Source organism: Pinus tabuliformis, chromosome X, assembly GCF_031772625.1.
Source record: "Pinus tabuliformis cultivar Carrire ecotype Pingquan chromosome X, CPIR1, whole genome shotgun sequence".
Taxonomy (NCBI): domain Eukaryota; kingdom Viridiplantae; phylum Streptophyta; class Pinopsida; order Pinales; family Pinaceae; genus Pinus; species Pinus tabuliformis.
The window spans coordinates 972,711,781-972,729,757 of record NC_142308.1 but is presented as its reverse complement, the minus strand read 5'-3'; positions in this window follow the sequence as shown (position 1 = coordinate 972,729,757).

Genomic DNA, 17,977 nt, shown 5'->3' with positions numbered 1-17,977 from the left:
AAATGGAAAGGAAAGCAAAGAATGCATAATGAAAAGGGAGCAACTAAATTACTTTTGTAGAAATGAAACTAGCGGCAAAATAGTAGAAACAAGAAATAGAAGAAAGAAAGCAGTAATCATATATTACTCAAACACCTCCCTGGAAACAGTGCCAAAAAATGATGAGCACCAATATTGTGGCAATAATGTTACAACTCTTGGGATACCACCTTTACTTTATCAACCCGGGGTTCGTACAAACTTGGAAGTGACATTATTGTATACACAATTAAAAGTGATGATTCTGCCTTTTATCAGTGTTCAGCTGGCGAGATACCACTAGGGTTTGCAAGCCAGACTTCTATGGATTCAGAAGAAGCTTGCTTCCTTTATGAAAGAAATAGAAATCTACTCTAAGAGAGAACTGATCTACTGCAATAATGAAAAAGACTGAAATTCAATGTTAAGGCACACCATTTCCTAATTAACTGCTAAGAGCTATGCTTTGCAATGATGCTAAATTAACATGAACAAAATGCTACTATCCTAAGCATGGAAGTTGAAAACATCAAACACAACTATTATGCATGTCAAGGAATGTAATAAATCTGTTTTTTCTTTTTATGCTTTTCATGAAAATTCAAGTGTGCAAACTAATCTCTTTTGGTGATGTGGCAGGTGGTTTAGGGCTGCTGATGGATGGCTAGAAGTTTCAGCAAATGTTTGGAAGGTTTGGGGGACCCTTGGGTGACCTTGGGAGGCTTCCTAGAGGTTTTCCCTCAATTCGACCTCAAAACAGGCCACTACAGGAAAACCTACAGGATGTACTAGAAGGTGAAAATTCATTCATCTCACTGCTTGGAAGGTGAAAATTGAAATTGTAAAAGAAAATATGTATCAATGCTTGTAAGATTCTGTATAAATGCATTTTCCTATGGAATCATCCAGCTACTTATCTTTTTTTTTAAGGCAAGAAGAGAGATATTCCTACCAAGACAAATTTTTCTTCAACGGATGAGAATTTTTAGTTTGTGTAGGGTATGATGATGAGCATGTAGCCTGTCCCACACCAAAAAGCATGGTGCATTCATGGGAGTTTGTGCATTTTTTCCTCCTGCTTAATTTTGTCAGCAGTTTGGTATTCTTTGTGGTTCCTAGAGTTGCAGAAAGTCTGTTGTGAGTTCATACTTATGAGAGGCATTATAATCCATTTAGCAATAGAAGAGAAATCATGGTTATGAAGATGTTGGCCCTCAGTTTTGACTATTTTCCACTATACATTTTCCATCTTTCTATGATCCCTTACCATCATACCATGGTAATGTTCCCATATTTTTTCCTCTTATTGCACTTTAAGGTAAAACAATTATGTCTTTTAAATTATAGAATTTTTAGTAAAAATTGGGTATTAAAAATTATTTTTTACTAGAACAAAATTTCCCTTAATGGCTCCATTGAAGTCGTATGTGCAGGACACCTGGGCGCAAATTGAAGATAGATTCAACAAGTATAGGAATCAAGGATGGACATACTCCTATTGGAAAAATCCAAATGAGTCAGAACAGGAGCAGTCAAAGTTGGTCAAACTTGACAAGTCACCCAGAAAATCCCATTATTCAAGGGGCAGTTTTGTGATTTTGTGGAATCTTCTCAAATTTTGTTCAACAAAAGGGATGAGTTCGACCTGATTAGATGGATTAGGACTCTTATAGGTTGTTACATCTATTTTAGTTTATTTTTTTATACATTTGTATTACTTAAGCACAACTATTCAGCAACTATGAACATGTATTATGACTATTGAGACTTGTATATTTCTGAACATAACTTGAAGAACTTGTCTTCTATTTTCTTAATGTTATTGTTGTGGGATGTGATTGTTGATCTGCTGTAGTTGATAATTTCAAGTGTACCAAGCAAGGTGGAGGGCCCCCATTCTAAGCTAAGTACACTACAGTGTAATTTTGTGCATAATTGTGAATATTTTGTATTGTTGTTTCCTTTATAATTTCTTGTGAATATTTTTTGAATAGATTCATTATATGCCATGTTCATGATTTCCTTTCAGTAATTGGTTTAAGTAGGGAAGGTCAACCAAGGCATATAAGTTAGATCCTCTTCCTTCTAGATTAAGAACTGAACTGGAAATTGTGTCTTTACTGCTTTCTTGATTTGGTTATTATCTCCTTTCAGTGACTAGTTTGAATAAGGAAGGACAACCCAGGTCTCCAAGTTGGAGCCTCTTCCTTGTGAGCTAGGAATTGAATTGGAAATTGTGTTTATGCATTTGATCTTTACTTCTTTGGTTATGTTATGCTTTATGGTGGAACTGATCTTGTTGGAATAAGGATAATGAGGAAGGACAACCAGGACCTCTAAGTTAGAGCCTCTTCCTCGTTGGCTATGCTCCACAAAGACTCATTGCACTCTTGCTTCTAGGTTAAAATTTCAATGTTTTTTTTTCAGTAATTTTATATTTGTAATATGCATTTCCATTATTTTCATCTAAACAACTACTTCCTACACTAGTTTAATATAAGATTCCATATAATTTGGTTTGCTTCTAAGTTTACCAACCTGGATTGATAGGTAAAATAGATGCTCTAATTCAACTCCATAAATTAGACTAACAAAGGGCAACACAATACTAAAGTACTTGAGAACGTTCATTGAATTTCGAGATGAGCCTGGGAGTGTTTGTATTACAGATTTTGAAGATGATCTGGTCAACCTAACACTTCTAGGCCTTCCCAAGAGCTGGCACAACTACCAGTATTAGGTAAATGGGAGGGAGAAGCTACCAGAGTGGGATCATTTGTGGTTCAATTTGGTGCAAGAAGAGAAGGTGGAGCACGACAGATGGAACCTCATCCAAGCATGATGATGAGGATAATTGTGCCTTAGCTGGAAAGGTGAAGAAATGGAAAGGAAAGAAATTTCAATCCAAAGGAGATTCCAATCAGGGCAGCAAGAAGAAGGACTTGTCAAAGATTAAATGTTTTCACTGTCATGAGTTGGGACACTATGGCACAAAGTGTCCACACAAGAAGGTTGACAAGAAGCCCTCAGGAGGAGAGGCAGGTGAAGCTCTTACTTCACCATTTGAGTTGGACTTACTCTCATTTCTTGCATGGTAACATCTATGATGGGTATTGTGTGGTATCTGGATTGTGGAGCCTCATTCCATCAGAACGGCAATAAAGAATTATTCAGTGACTTGGAGGAGAATGACCTCCAAATTCACATCGAAATGGGATATGATGGAAGGAATAGTGCAACCGGCATCGGTACTGTTACTTTTCAAAGGGAGTTCGGTTCTTGTTATTCAACCATCTCACAAAATAGAACAAAAGATTTATCAACACCTTCAAAATCAGCCTCTTCGAGGGGGCAACCTCCTTTAAATTACACAAATGAACAATTCTTGGATGATACAAATGACAAAACCTCCTTTCTATATATAGGAGCCTAAGGGGTCACAATATAACCAAAGCCAACATAATAATAATAATAATATAAGGGCACAACAATAACAATAGTGGGCTTCTATGGGGCACAGTAATAAAAATATCGGGACAATAGGGGCACAACAATAACAATAAGGGCTACAATGACAATAGTGATGGGGGAATCACTAGTATTATAGCAACCTAACAAGCCCCTCTCCTTCAAAAAAGTGTTTTCCTCAATGCTTAAGTAGTTTTGGATGCTTCTGTATAAAATTATCACCCTCCCATGTGGAATCTTCAACGGGTAAGTTCTTCCACTTGATGAGATACTCCGAAATTGATTTATTTCGCAGCTGTCGAGTTCTTGATTTTGTGATTACTTCAGGTTCCAATATGTTTTTTTCTTCCTCGTTAAGTTCTAGCAATATTGTTTGAACTAGGAGCTTGTCACCTATAACCTTCTTTAAGCATGAAACATGGAAAACTGGGTGCACTTGGGAAGTTGCAGGAAGCTCCAATTTGTATGCCATAGTACCAATATTTTGCAACACCTTTTACAGAACATAATACTTTGGTGATAATTTATTATCCCTATTAGCTTTCTTGAGTGACATTTGTTTATATGGTTGTAGCCATAGGAATACCCAGTCACCTACATCAAAACTTCTTTCACTGCGATGTTGATCTACTTGTTGTTTCATTCTATTCGGCGCCAAAGTGAGGTTATCCTTTAAGAGTTGGAGAACCTGTTGTTGATGCTCGATGTCATCTTCCTCTGCTTGAACCTTAGCATTTTCTCTTAAATATGATGTGATGGACGGTGGATGATATCCATAAAGTGCCATAAATGGGGTCATTTTTCTGTATTATGGAAGGAAGTGTTATACCACCATTCAGCCAGAGGAAACCATTTGACCCACTGTGTCCGTTTATCAGATACAAAGCAACGAATATATCCTTCCAAACATATGTTTACTATCTCAGTTTTCCCATCAAATTAAGGATGATAAAATGAGCTATGAGCTAACTAAGTACCAAGACAAAAAAAAAAAAAAAAATTCCAAAAATTTCCAGTGAAAATGGGATCTTTGTTGCTTACAATAATCTTTGGGTTTCCATTTCGCTTTTGAATTGTTTCCATAAATGCAATAGAAACTGTACTTGCTTTAAATGGATGCGATAATTCACAAAAGTGTGCATACTTGGTAAGTCTGTTAACTACCACCATGATGACATTCTTTCCTTCAAACTTGGGTAAGCCTGTGATAAAATCCATTGAAACCTCCTCCCAATGTTGGCTTGGAATGGATAAAGGTTGTAATAGACCTAGGGTCTTAATTGTTTCAACTTTATTTTGTTTGCAAACCAGAAATTTCACCAAAAACTTTTGAATATCCGATTTAAGGCCATCCCAAAAAAAATCCTTCTTAACCCTGCGGTAAGTTTTTAAAAATCCTCAGTTCCCTCCTAAGGGAGAGGTGTGCAATTCCATAAGAATCTTTTGTTTGAGTTGGGAATTCTTACATAGGTATAAGTGATCTTTGTACCATAACGAACCATTTTTCCAGCTAAATGTATCAGATGTATTGAGATCTTGTTGCAACTTTTGAATAAGTGCCCACACTTCTTTGTCATTCTTCCATTCATCCCTTGCTTCATTTATCCAATCTAGTTGGATAATAGAAATGGTGCAAAGCAATGCTTCCACATCCTCATCCTTTCTTGAGAGTGCATCTGCCACAACATTTATCTTCCCTTTTTTGTAGATGATTTCAAAGTCATAACCCAACATCTTTGTGACCCATTTTTGCTACTCTTCTGAAGATAATCTTTTTTCTAAAAAGTATTTAAGAATATCATGATCTGTTTTTACCTTGAAGTGTCTTCCCATTAGGTAGGGTCGTCATTTCTTAAGTGCATGTAGTATTGCCAACATTTCCTTCTCATAAATAGCTTTGTGTAAATACTTTCCTTTGATTGGATGACTTTCAAAAGCAATGGGTCTTTATTCTTGTGTTAAAACAACACCAATTCCATTTCCTGAGGCATCACATTCCAAAATAAAAAAATTTGTGAAGTCCAACGTAGCTAAGACCGGTGCTTGGCACATTGCCTCTTTAGGATGTTCAAAGGATTTCGTTGCTTTTGTAGTCCATGAAAATGCATCATTCTTTAATAATGTTGTTAGAGGTGTTGTTATTCTCCCATAATTCTTAACAAACTTGTGATAATACCCTGTCAACTTGAGAAATCCTCGTAGATGCTTTATGGATGTGGGGATTTTCCATTCCTTAATGGATTTAATTTTTCTAGGGTCTACCTTAACACCTTCATGAGATACAATATGACCCAGATATTCCACCTCTTATACTCCAAAGAAACATTTGGTGCTTTTTGCATATAATTGTTTATCCTCAAGTAGTTTGAGCACCCTGTCAACATGTTGAACATGATCCTTCCGAGACTTGTTGTAGATTAGTATATCATCAAAAAATACTAACACAAATTTTCTAAGGAAGGGTTTGAAAATGGAATTCATCAAACCTTGAAATGTATAAGGTGCACTGGTAAGGCCAAAACGCATGACCAAAACTTCATAATGACCCTCATGAGTTCTAAATGTTGCTTTCAAAATATCTTCAGTCTTCATTTTGATTTGATGATATCCTGAACGAAGATCCAACTTGGTGAAGTAAATTGATCCATGCAATTCATCCAATAATTCATCAATGACAAGAATGTGAAATTTATCTTTAATAATGATCTTATTGAGCTCCTTATAATCCGGACGCATGCGCCATGACCCATCCTTCTTGTGCACCAATACTACTAGAGCAGAGAAAGAACTTTGACTAGGTTGAATTATACCAGCCTCTAGCATTTTTGCAACCATATGTTCAATTTCACTCTTTTAGGCATAGGGATCTCTGTAAGTCCTGATGCTTGGAAGAACACTTCCTGGAATCAAATGAGTAGCATGATCCTGATCATGAATAGGTGCGAGGCCTTGGGAAGTCTCAAATACCTTGGAATGATTGTCCAAGACTTTTTGGAGATCTAGAGAAATAGATGATTTCGATGTGGGAACCTCTAGCAAACATAATTGTGAAATTACTCCACGTTGTTCTTTCTTTAGAAGCTTTGTCATTCCGTTAGAGTTGATTATGTTTCCCGGTTTCCTTGTGATACCCCTTAATTCAACTTCCTTTCCTTTCAAAGAAAAATTCATGAAAAATTCTTGAAAATTAAAAGCTATTGTACCCAAGGATTGTAGCCATTGGACTCCTAATACAACATCAGCATCACCCATTGGAATGGAAAGAATTGGGTTATTCAATACATATTCTCCCATGGATAGCTTGATATTATGGCACTTTCAAGAGCAATTTATGGTTCCTCCACTTGCAACCATCACTTGACACCCTGGTGCTGGATATAGGAAGCAATTCAATTCCTTGGCTATCTTACAATGATTAAAATTATGGGTACTACCCAAATCAATCAACACTATTACCTTTTTCTTCTTGATATGTCCTTCTATCTTGATAGTTTGAGGAGTGTTAATGCCATCCAATGCATTACAAGATATGGTCAGATTCATTTCTTCTTTCTCTACGGTTTTTTCTTGGTGTATATCCTCTTCTTTTGACGTTCCCTATTCCTTTTCTTCCTTCTCTTCACAATCTATGTAAAATAATTTATTCTCAACACACTTATCACCTTTAGTGTATTTTCTATCACAACTATAACAAAGCCCTTTTGCTCTTTTTTCTTCCAATTTTTGTGGTGTCAACCTTGTAGGTTGTGGAAGGTTAGGAGCAACAACACTTCCATCTTTATAGTTGTGAGTGGTAGGATTCCTTGTTGCCATAATTTTGCTTTCCATTTTTCTTGCCAACCTGAATGCCTTCTCCAATGAATCAGGTTCCCAAAGGCGAACCTCATGTTGGATGTTATCCTTTAAATTCCCTATGAACACATCAATCATATGCTCCTCTAGAATATCTTTTACCCTTATATTCAATTTTTGGAAGTCCTCAATGTGCTCCATCATTGAACCCTTTTGTTTGAGATTTATCAATTGGCTAAAAAAGGTGTTTTTTTTTGTATTCTCATAATGTGCTATCGTTTCTTCCGTAAAAATTTCCCAAGTGACAATTTGTTTACGAGAGAAAAGCCATCGCTACCAAACAAACTGATTTAGTTCCAAATATAAAGTTTCAATGTGTACCTTTTGTGTGTTTTGCACATTATGGAGATCGAAATATTGTTCCATCTGTAGTATTCGTGTTACAATATCCTTTCCATCAAACTTCCTCATATCGATCTTTGGAACGTGGTGGGTCTTTGTTCCAACGTTAGAGTCTATGAAATCATGATTAACATTTCTTTTGTTTTCATCATGAGTTTCCTCTACTACCTTTTCGTCATTAGGAAGCCTTTCTTGTAGAAACTTTGTCAAATCTTCCTTCAAAACTTCCATGTCTTTCTTCAAATCTTCAATGTTGTCATTCTTTGAGTCATGATTAACATTTCTTTTTCTTTCATTATGAGTTTCCTCTACTACCTTTTCGCCATTAGGAATCCTTTATTGTAGCAACTTTGTCAAACCTTCCTTCCAACCTTCCATATCTTTTTTCCAATATTCAATGTTGTCTTTCATACCATTTATCTTAGCTCTCACGCCTTTCTTTAAACCATCCATCTTAGCTTCTGTTATTTTTTGTGAGAGTGAAATTTGTTGCACCTAGTCTCATAATTTTGATATAACTTCCTCTTCTTCATGAGTCATGCTAGAGATTTCAGGTTTCTTACTAGGTGTTTCCATTTTCTCTCCTTGGGGCATCAATTAATGATAATAATGATTCACTATGCCCTTTGAATTCCTTCAAACTAATTTTTCAAAACAAACTTATGCAAAATTTAAAAAAAACTATACACATTTTTTCACTTTGTAGGAGCTCAATATTTAATCTGTTGTATCTCTATAATTTAGGATCTCCAAGGTCTAAAATTTCGTCTAGTGGTAGCACCATGAGTCCTCTTTCTAACCCCGCAAGTCTCATCAAGATTGGATTCTCCAAGGAAGAGTTATACCAAATCTCCCACAATGACTTGGTTATAGACTAGTTCAGTAGAGTGAACTTGTACGAAGTGCCACGTGTCATTGTTTCAACCTTAGGACCTAAAACCGATACACCAAAAACTACAAACCATCCTATTTCTTTAAATTCTTATGAAATTTCAATCTGATGCATAGAACGAAAGTTATGATGATTTTACCTAGGTCACCTAGTTGAGATATAATTCGGGATCCTGCAAAATCCCTAGCGTCCTTGGATCATATATCTGAAAATATATCTAGACAAAATCTGAAATTTGGACCCAAGGTTCAGAGAGATTTTAGCTCAAATGGGTTTTTTTTCAGCTTCTGAAACGTCGCATAAAAAAAAATTATATCGAAAATGTCACGATGACCTGTTTGGAACAGCAAAACCCTAGAATCCATAGCTCTGATACCAAATGTTATGCAACCAGCTCACAAAATAGAAGAAAAGATAGATCAACACATTCAAAATCAGCCTATTCAAGGGATAACCCTCCTTTAAATTACACAAATGAATAATTCATGGATGATACAAATGACAAAACCTCCTTTCTATATATAGGAGTCTAAGGGGTCACAATATAATCAAAGTCGACATAACAATAATAATATAAGGGCACAACAATAACAATAGTGGGCTTCTATGGGGCACAGTAATAACAATATGGGGACCATAGGGGCACAACAATAACAATAAGGGCTACAATGACAATAGTAATGGGGGAATCACTAGTATTATAGGGACCTAACAGTTCTCCTCTCACATTAAAATATTTCATATATGTTCTGGGTTTGAAGAAGAATTTAATTTCATTTCCTATGTTGGAAGACCATGGCTACAACGTGATATTTAGAAAATGAAATTTTTTCCTTCATCATATAGCCTCGGGACAAGTAAAGCAGTTTTCGATTCGGGTGAAGCACCTATACAAATTCAATGTAGAAGATTGTGCTTCTTTCAGCACAAAAGCAGAGAAGGTGCAAAGCCAAGACAGCGGTGAATTGTGGCATAGAATATTGGGTCACTTGCACCATGGAGCTTTGAAGATCATGTAGCATATTTCTATATGACTTACCAAGGGTACACTAGAGCATAGAGATACATACAAAGGGTGTACATTGGGGAAGTACACCAAATCCACCTTTCATGATAAGGAGAGTCGAGCGCAAGTGATCCTTGAAAGAGTTCACTCAAATGTGTGTGGACTCTTCTCGATAGCCTCCACGGAAAAACACAGGTATAATGAAATATTTCAAATGATTTCTCACGTAATTGCTAGATTTTCTTCATGAGGAAGAAATATAAGACGTTCTCTAATTTTTTTGAATTTAAAGCACTTGTTGAGAAAGACACTGGCGGGAAAGTGAAGACTCTTAGGAGCGATAACGGTGGAGAATGTGTCAAATGAATTCAAGAACTTCTATGCATTAGAAGGAATTCAGTAGGAGTTAATAGCACCCCATAACCCACAACAGAATGGGGTGGCTGAAAGGAAGAACAAAAGTATTGTGAGAGTTTCACAGGCAATGTAACATGATCAGGGCATATCGTTTCACTTGTGGGCTAAAGCATGCAACACAGTTGTAAATGTGCAGAACAGGAGTCTTCATCCGATTCCCATGATGGGTACACTAGAAGAATCATTTTCAAGAACTTTGGTTCATCATTTTATTGTCATGTTACCAAGGATGCAAGGAAAAATCTAGAGACGAGAGCTGAGTTGGGCATATTTATGGGGTACACTGATACACCTCACAATTATTAGGTGTACCTTCCATCTCACAGGATGACAATGGTTCATAGAGATGTGATGTTTGATGAAGACAAGGTCATGAGATGTTCCCTTGAGAGGGAGCTTCAGTTACATGTAGATGAGGAGATGTTGTAGCAGCTACAACCACCCTCCAAAATTTTTCCTTAGCATGTTTTTTAGCCTCCCTACCAACCTTTCACAGCACTTTGTCTTGCTTCGACAAGTACTCAAGCTTTAGTGTTTTCCTCACACAAAGGCAGCTTGTTGATCATAGTTGATCCATTCCCCTTACAGGTTGTTCACTCGGACTTGGTCCAGCTGGTCCAACTGCACGCTGAGCAGCTTCCCCTCGAAAATTGGACATTTTTGGAGGGCAGCCATCCTTCCCTCCAAAAATTGCGCAATCCTCTTTGGCAGCCTCCTGGCCTCTAGGATTTCTCAATCCTGCCAGCCAACACTCCCAGTAGAATTTGTGTAGATTTCCCTAACAGGGCTACTCAGCCCAGGATTTGCACAAATCTTTGCAGCAATCAGCTACTCTACCCAGAAATTATGCAATCCTCCTGGCCAGTCAGCCCAGCTCCCAGCCATGAATGTGCATTTCTCCCAAGCAGTTAAGCAACTGCATGCATGAATAGTCTGGTTGACCAATCCCACCCGGGAGTGAGGAGACTTGACTTGCATGCATGCATGACTTGCTCTTCCCGGAATATCAAGAGATAGCATGCAAAAGGGATCCCATGATTCAAGGAGCTATTATTAGCAGCCGGGGGTTACATGCAAAGTTGTTTTAGAAGTTTCCCTCCAAGTGTCATTTTTTCCTAGATTTGTGGCATGCGTGTCATGAGACCAAACTTATTTATTCGACGCATCAGAGCTCATTAATTCACATCGATCTTGGAGCTCTGACATCCCATATCACATATAGGACTCTTCGACACATCTAGCTCAGCTATTCACGGGTAAGTGGCCTCAACTTGTCTCTTTCAGCATTTCTGTCACTTTTTGTGTATTCTCTTGTGTGAGTGTTGTTTGCTTGATTTCTTTGAACACTTGTTGTCGTTTACATGTATACTAGCTTTTCCTAGCTCTGTTTCAGTTTTCGTTGCTATCTCACTGTTGTCGCATGCATGAAATTGTTTTGCATGGACATTCGTCGAACCAACGAATTGCTTCACCCACATGAATGTTGATCTGTTTGTTGAATCTTCCATTCATGTTTTGCATGCACTATCAATCACTTTTTTTATCACTTAGTGTCACCATGCATTCACTATCTTATTTGCTTTCAGTTGCCTGTCGGCGAGTCGGGACAACCTTGGCCTGGGCTCTGCTTTCACCAAGGCTACATTGCGCAATATGGGGAAGGAAGGATCACCTTCCTCTCCAGAAATGTGAATTCCTACCCAGCACTAGCCTCCAGGAATGTTTTTCACATTTCTGGAGAACACTGGCTGCTTGGCCCAAGAAATTACGCAAATTTGTCTCTGGGCCAGTAGTCCTTCCCAGCTGGAATTGCACATTACACAATCCCATCAGCCAGATGCTTGACTGGATTGTGCATTTCATAGATCTAGCAGCCAGTCCTACCTCCCAGACATCCCAGACTACCTTTTGTATAGTTTTGGCAGCCATTCACCCAACCTCCCAATGAAATTTGTGCAATCTTGCTCATCAGTTTCCCAGGTATGTGTTGTGTCCTTCCCCTGATTTGCTTTGTTTCCATTGACATATTTCTTTCCATTCATGCTGCTTGTTTCCATATCTTTCAGGTGTTCATTTGTCTCACTGACTTCCAAGAGAATAGGATCACAGAACACTAATGGAGTTGCAGCTGGAGCAGCAGTTGAGCAGGTGTCCTCTAGTCTGTCGATCTATGAAGATACGAAGTTGTATCTAGACAAGGACATCAAACTGAAGTGGAAAGAGGTTAATGAAACATTCACAGGCACTTTTGGGGAAGACCTCGAAGACCATCAGGTGTACGTGAACATTCACAAGTTCAGCTTGTACCGGATTGCATGTAGATACCCTGCATTCCCATGTGCGGACATGATTCACTGGATCGTCTCTCACACTGATCCCAAGACGATGACCTTGAGCAGTGTCAGTGGGACGAAGCTTGCAACCTTCTGGGCATGAGATTATGATGAGATGTATCAGATGTCAGAGCCCGTGACTGTCATGAGTCCTCCATTCAGCTTGCCCAGCAGTAGAGGTAACTCCAGAGACATTCTGAAGGATTGGGTAAAGGAGCTAGCTCGTTTCAGGATGACACCCAACCAGATCTACAAGAAAGTGATATTAAGGAAGGTGTACCAATACTTGGTCATATTCACATGTCGACTGAGTGGCCAAGCAAGCACTGAAACCTTTCCTCAGAGTTGGGTGATTGCATTGGACCAACTGGCTAGAGAAGGAAGACCATGCAACTGGTCTGGCATACTGGCTCATCAGCTGAAGGAACAAGTCACGAAGGCTCGACAGTCACCCAAGGGTATGCATGTAGAGATTTACATGTCCGCCTACATCCTAGATGTAGTCTATGCCCGACATGAGTTCTGGGCTTGGAGTGGGCATGGTCACCGGCGGAGACTATTGTGAACACATATTTCAAGTTGTTGTCCGAATGCAGCTTCAGAGGAGTAATCATACGGTTGTCTGACCATTTTTTCACCCCAGTATACAGGATGATATTCGAACAGTCTACGTGTCAAAGGTAGCAATGGAGGCATTGTTAGGCATTGCGGATTGGTATGCCTCACCGTCTGGCACTTTCATTCGAATGTTCAGTGTGGAGAAGCCTCTGCATGTTCTACCAAAGTTTTCCTTGGACGTACTTGTCATGCAGGAAGTAGCGTATCACATCTCAGCAGGATTGACAGCTAGACTACAGTGGAAGAAGAAGGCACCTTGGCCCACTCTTCTATTGTGGATTGGGTTATATGAGATCTAGAGTATCAAGCAAGCGGATGTCGAAGCAGAACAGATGAAGAAGTACCTATTCAACCTCCGAAGCTTCAACCCATATGACCCACATTGCATTGTGAAGGATCACTGCATGAGAGTTCAATTCAACTGGATCCATGGGGCATTTCATTGGGTCGAGGAAGACTCATGGAGGTATTTCTACAATTCCTTCGAACCCAATGAATAGGTCGGCTTCGCTGTAGAGTGGTTAGCAAAGTAGCATGAAGCAGCATCACGGAGAGCACCAGTGGTAGCAACAGTAGCAATAGCAGCAGAGGCAACAAAGCCAAGCATACCTGTGTGCGACAAAGGGAAGAGGAAGATTGTTGACCGCATGGAGGAGGAGCAAAGCTACAAGTTTTGAGTAGATCCACTTGTAGAACAAGCAGTTATGGCTATTCAGGCAAAGAGGCAGTAGCGTGACAAGCGCATCGCGCGAAGACAGAGGGATAAGAAGAGAATGGAAGAAGCAAAGAAGGAGTTGCATGAGCTGAGGGAGAAACTCCAGAAAGAACAAGAGTTGCGCCAACAAGGAGAAGGAAGTGCAGCAGTAGCAGATACAGCAGGTGGTGCATCATGTGCAGACAGACGAAGCAGTGCCTGTACAAGTAGTTGATTCATCTGAACAGCTGGCATCAGGAAAACAGGGTGAACCATTGCATGGGCAGGACTTTGCTCATGAGATAAAACAAGCGCTTGAATAGGTGGACGCAGACATGGAGTAGCAGGAGTTGGAACAGGACACCGACCTCATGCCTCACCACAAAGAGGTCGACTCACCCGCTTCAATGCATCCAGATGATGAGAAAGTCTCAAATGACCAAGGAGGCACTAAGATCCTTGGTGGTCAGCCGGAAGCAAAGATGCACAACATCTCCTTTGACAAATCTCATCACAGAGTTGTGCAGTCTCACAAAGTACTGACTCTGGAGGACCAAACATCTCCTGTGCAAGTTGAAGAACAAGTGATCATGACTGATGTGCACAAGCATCCAACTGCTTTGGTTGATGCAACTAGAGTGTATGCCGAAGCCACTAGCTCAAGTGTTTGTTTCCTCATAGCTGAGAATGAGCGAATGGCGAAGGAACTACAGGTGGCCAAGCAAGGAGGAGACTTGGTGAAAATGTCTGCCTGAGCTGAACTAAAGAAGGCAATACTAGATGAAGTATTGTCCCTTGATACAGTTATGTGAGCATTGTACTCCAAGTTTGGTACCGTGCACCAAGCAGTCGTCCATCTCCACGGATGGCAGCAGCGATGTGCGAGAAGAGCACACATCTTGAAGAACATACATGCTGTTGTTGATAACATGCAAGCATGGACGATGAAGTACAAGGGAGCCCCGCTTCACTTGCCAAAGATGATGAGGGCCAATGCAGTCGAGCTGCAAGCACGTATCCGAAGTTAGATCTGAAACTATGAAGACCTGCTGTAGCTCTTCACTAGCATATAGGCTTCCTATGCATGATTATTCAAGAGCATGGATGTTATAATGCACACTCATCCAATCCCATCACTTGGGACTCTCACCCAGGCGAAGACAAAGAAGCAGGTCTGACAGGAGCTTGACTCATACTTCGACGAGTTGATGTGCATCACCACCATCCCAGATGTGCCTATCAGTGCTGACATCATGCGCAAGTACGTTGTTGGTCCAGCCACATTGAAGACAATGATGTGCATGCTCTCAAATGAGTTGGACAGAGGATCCCAAGCAGTGTACCCAGATGCTATGGAGGCAAGGTTTAGGTTTCAAACAGATGTCACGACAGAACACATGGAAACTATCAAGGACTACCAATCTTGGCATCAATATGTTACTGTTGATTAGCATGAGGATGTTGAGCAGTTTGACTTCTATAGTTGTCTAAATCAGAATGATGTCTAGTTTGTCTTGTTCAAGCCATTATTCATATGGGTACATGTGCATTGTAATGTTTAGTCATGTCAAGTGTAAGTTAAGTCTCAATAGTGGATGTAACAGTCATAGAGTAGGTGAAGAGTCATTAGGGTAGTTGAATGGTCACAAAGGGGAATGTCAAGGGTCACCCTACCCTTTGCTATAAATAGTCCCTCATAACTCATTGTATAGGTTTTTGGTCAGCCAAGCTTCTGATAAGACTATCTTGGAAAGAGCTTGGACATTATTGTAATGTGCCTTGGCTTCTCCACTACACTGAGCTAGTTCATCTCTTTGGAGGAGAAAGCGGATGTGGTTGTAATGTTCCACTGATGGGGCTAGCAAGTTTACATGGATGTATTGTATGATTGGAACTTTACACTTTTTTATATAATAAGAGCCAGCACATTTTCATGCATATGTTGTTATTGTAGTCGGACTACTCCAGTTTCCTTAATGATATATGTTGTTTAACTTACATATTTGTGTATGAAGTGATTCGTATGAAATTATATGAATCTTGTTGCAAATATGTTGTATATGTTGTTAATGTTGTCCCATCCGTGTTGACTGCTCTGCCAGACACCAGACAACCCTTTCACATGAACCTTGTTGTAAAAACCATTACACTCGTTCGAACTGATCCTTGAGTGTTGTACGTGTTATCTTACCTTGTATGTTGTGACTACCGTATCCGAGTGGACTGCTCCGTCGGAAGTTGTGTATGTCCTTTTGTGTTGTGTGTTCCTAGCCAAGTTGGGACTGATCCCTTTCAACCTGGAACTCACCTTCACCCTTATATCCCCCCTTATGTGTTATAACCTCTCATACACCTTCCTTGACTCACTGCAGTAGTCACACCCTTGCTACTGACAGAGTTATCTTACTCGCCTTTGTGCGACATCGCGATCAAAGCATTACCTTACGACCCATTGCTAGGACTCTTACACCAAATGGTCTGAGGTCTAATTGGGACTTCTTACCGGGGAGATCCCCTTGACATGTTGGTAGGTCCAGCACCGTCAACAGGAGCTTTTAGCTCCAAAGGAAGAACCTCAAGATTATGTGGAGCAGACACATGAAGAGGAGCAGAGAGTGGAATAGCCCACTCAAGCATAGACTTCCACAGATGGGAGGAAGCACACTAGAGAAGCTAACAGATTAATTCATGATGCTAGAGAGAATGTGGGAACACCCACATAATAGTGCATGTAGAGGAGGTCACTGGATTGGTACACTAGCTACATTGCTCTGATGAGTGGGAGTGTAGATATTGTGCCATCCTCATTCGAGGAAGCAGTGCAGCAATCAGTATGGGTTGATGCCATGGTAGAGGAGTATGACTCTATTATCAGAAACAATGTTTGGAAAGTGGTCCCAAGACCAGTAGACAAGTCAGTGGTGAGTTCTAGATGGATTTACAAGGTAAAGCAAGCAGAAGATGGGAGTGTGGAGAAACACAATTCCATTTTTATGGCTAGATGGTTCTCTTAGGTGGATAGAATTGATTGTGAGGAAACCTTTGCTCCAAAAGCAAGGTACTCTTCAATCAAATATATTCTAGCACTTTCAACATAGATGGGATAGAAGATACATCAGATGGATGTGAAGGCAACCTTCCTCAACAGAGTGATATAGGAAGAGGTGTATATTGAGCAGTGGGAAGGATTTGAGATTTTCAATGGAGAGTCACATGTGTGCGAACTCAAGTGAGCATTGTATGGATTGAAACAAGCACCCCATGATTGGTACACTAGGATTAGCAGTTATTTCACCAGGTTAGGCTTCACCAAAAGTGAAGCATATGCAAACCTTTACCATATTGTGGTTGACGGTAAATTTTTTATTATAGTATTATATGTCGATGATTTAATTCTAACAGGTGATGAGAAGCTGGTAAAATCTTGCAAAGAGGATCTTGCAAGAGAATTCAAGATGAAGGACCTAGGGCTCATGCATTATTTCCTTGGTATGGAAGTATGGCAAGTATGCCAACGAGATACTGAAGAGTTCCACATGGAGAGCAGCAAGCCCATGGAGACTCCTCTAGCAGGAAATTTGTGGACGGAAAATGCTACTTCAGGTGAAGTAGTGGAGGCTACTATTTACAGGAAGTTTGTGGGTTCACTTATGTACTTAGTGAACACATGACCGAACATATGTTTTGCAGTTAACTATCTTAGTCAAGCAATGCTTAAGTCAACCAAACTTTACTGGAAGGTAGCTAAACATGTGTTGAGATACCTCAGAGGCACCACTCAGTTTGGTCTTTGGTACAGACAGACAGAGGGAGTGAAGATTCAAGCCTTCACAGATACAGATTGGATAGGGATTCCATCTGACAACAAGAGCACATCAGGGGGAATCTTCAGTATTGGGCGAGCAACAGTTTCTTGGTACAGTAGGAAGCAGAGATCGGTTGCACTCAGTTCAGCAAAAGCAGAGTACATGGTTGTTAGTCAAGAAGCTTTTGAGTTTATCTAGATGAGGAAGATCATTTTTGGGTTATTTGGTCAGCATAAGGATCCTAAAGTGTTTTACTATGACAATCATATTTGTATCAAACTCTTTGAGAATCCAATTTTTCATGATCGGTCCAAGCATATCGACATCTGATATCACCATCTATGAGATTGTGTGTAGAGGAGAATCATGTTGTTGTAGTACATTCCTACAGAGGAATAGGATGCAGACATCTTGACTAAGGAATTATCAAGAGGAAAAATTGAGTTCCATAGAGGTAGGATTGGGGTATCTGATAATCCCTTTCTTGTTGAGATAGAGTGTTGAAAATGCAACAAGGAGATTCTAATTTAA